Below are 2,889 nucleotides of genomic sequence, written 5' to 3'. Positions count from 1 at the left end.
TTTTTTTTAAAAAAACAAGGGTTTTAAAATAATTTTAAGTAATGACTTTTCTAAATGTGATATGAAACCCAAAAGTTATGAAAAATGTTGATAAATTCAACTACATAGAAATTACTGGGGCTGTGAAGATAGTCCAGCAAGTTAAAGGCCTGCTCTGAAAGCACAAGTACCTAAACTGAAATTGGCAGCACTCACACAAAAAGCCTGGAGTGATATTGTATCCAGGAAGTGAAGGGACAGGCGGGTCTCTGCAGCTCACTGGCCAGCTAGCCTGGCCTAAACACTACTTCCAGGTTCAGTGAGAGGCCCTGTTTGGGTTTTTCTGGGTTGTGTTGTTGTTTTGTTTTTTTTGACACAGGGTTTCTCTGTGTAGCCCTGGCTATCCTGGAACTCACTCTACAGACCGGGCTGGCCTTGCACTCAGAGATCCACCTGCCTCTGCTTCCTGAGTGCTGGGATTCAGGCCTGCACCGCCAGGCCCAGCTTCTTGTGTTTCAGGGTGTAGGATGATTGAGGAAGATGTATTCCATGTTTGACCTCTGGCTCACACACCCTGCACATCACATGCACCCATGTACACAGACATGTGCATACATCATACGTATACACAAACAGCTATTTGTACTGCAAAACCATAAACAAAATTTGAAATTACATAGCCGAGGGGATGGAGAGATGGATCAGCAGTTACGAGCACTGACTGCTCTTCAGAGGACCCAGGTTCAAATCCCAGCACCCACATGGCAGTTCACAACCACCTGTCACTCCAGTTCCAGGGGATCCAGAGCCTTCTTCTGGCCTCTGTGGGCACCAGGCACACACATAGTACACTTACATGCAGGCAAAACACATATAATCATAAAATAAGAAATATTTAAATGAATAAAAACGGAAACTGGAAAAAGAGGGAAATATTTCTAACTTATGTACAATGAACAAATATTAAGATTTAATAACCAGTAAAATATTAACAAAGCATGTAAACAATTTACCAAAAACACAATTGCACTTGTATTACACACTGCATACACCCCTACTTATAATAAATGAAATAAAAAAATAAAATTGGAATGACATGGCAAGTTCCACTATCAGATTGTCAAAAAAAAAAATATCAAGCTGTGTGACAATATATGGCATAAGTATGCTATCAAACAGGTCCTTTTCATGCATGCCTGATGGGTGCAAAACTTCTTAAACATCTATGGAAGGCAATCTGGCAATACTAAATCAAATACTTTTAAAATATTTTTAATTGAATGAAAATTGGAAAAACATTCATGGAAAAATCTTTGCAAAGCTGTGTCCATCCAAATGAAGTAACAAGACACAATCCTTTGAGCTAATGTTTGTGTCACTGAGTGTTTACCATGAAGTCATTTAAGAGCATGTAAGATATATGCTCAGGTGGATCTCTGTGAGTCTGAGTCCAGCCTGCTCTACAAAAAGAGACCCTGTCTCAAAACAAAACAAAACTGGTCCACACAGGCAGTTCCAAGCCATCCAGGGCTACAGCCTTCAAGGGCTACACCTCGTCTTAAAATTCTTTAAAGTACAAAGTGAAGTATGCTTCAAAATAAACACTATGTAAAAGTTCTACGTAAATACATCTTCTATATCCATGTCATATCTTGAGATTTAACTATGAGGCAGAGAGATACATTGCTATGAAAAGCTTTCTAGAATATGTAAAAGAGAAGTTCTAAAATTGTATATATCGCATGTTTTCAGCTGTGTGAAAATACATTTATACGTAGTTTAACTATGGAATGGTTTGTGAAATTTCCTCCCCCCTCCAAAAAAAAAAAAAAAAAACTGGTTGTACTGGTTGCCTCTGAAGAGACATTTTCAACAATAACCTTTCGTTACTTGTGAATCTTCTAGAAGGTGCATGTATTATTTATCCAAATATATATTTTTTGAATGACTAGAAGCCAAGCATGTTTCTAAGCCCCAGCTACTCAAGACCTTGAGCAAAGAGAATTTGAGGACAGCATGGGCAACATAGCAAGCCCCTGTCCCTAGAATAACGTCGTAACGGGGAAACTGACCCAACGACCTCTGAATGACCAGACACAATGTCGTGTTCACTCAACAAACGTTTATTGAGTGCTCAGCACGCGCCAGGCATGACGATAGTGCAAAACATCTCCTGATGACTCGGAGCGACTGTGCCCCTCGCCGCAGGGAAGGGGGCAGCAGGGCCAACCGTCCCTAACGGTCCGGGAACGAGCTGGAATTCAGCTTTTCAAGAAAAGTACTGCCTGCCAAAGCCTCCCCTTCCGCGGGGCCGGGGCGCCCTTACCCGGGTGGTGGCCATGGTGCGGCGCGTCCGGGGCCCGCCCCGTTTCACTCCTTTAGCATAGATGCCTTCCTGTCCCCTGGCCAAAATAGGGGTAGTGGGGGGTGATCCAGGAAATAATTCTTAACAGATAAGCGGCGCCGCACCTCCCATCAGGAGGCGGCTTCCCCTAGCGCTGTGGAGCGAGTCTGCAGGACCCGGGACGCCCACGATGACCCAAACCCCCGGAGCCTCGGGGCGCCGAAGTCCCTCGCGGGTTGAGGCCGCACAAGCTCCTCTGCAATTGCCTTAGAGGTCTCCAGGCGCCTCTAATTGGCTCTTTAATTCTCAGCGAGGAGCGCGCTCCGTTAACAGCATCTGCTACCCGCGGCTCTAACTGGCTGGCGTGGTGGGGGCGGGGCTTGGACTTCCATCCGGGTAATTGGACGTCGGCGCGCCTCGGCCACGTCGCTCACGGCAGCCGGCGGAAGGATTGGCTGCGGCGGACGAACACGATTGGTCGGCCTTCAAGACGAGCGTTGATTGGTGCGGGCGCGCCACGGGGGCGGGGAAAGCGGATGCTGAAGAGCGGCTCTTGGGACTGCGGC

This window comes from Psammomys obesus, unplaced genomic scaffold, assembly GCF_907164565.1.
Source record: "Psammomys obesus unplaced genomic scaffold, mPsaObe1.curated_primary_1811, whole genome shotgun sequence".
In the NCBI taxonomy this organism is placed as follows: domain Eukaryota; kingdom Metazoa; phylum Chordata; class Mammalia; order Rodentia; family Muridae; genus Psammomys; species Psammomys obesus.
Note: the sequence above shows the minus strand (reverse complement) of the source record.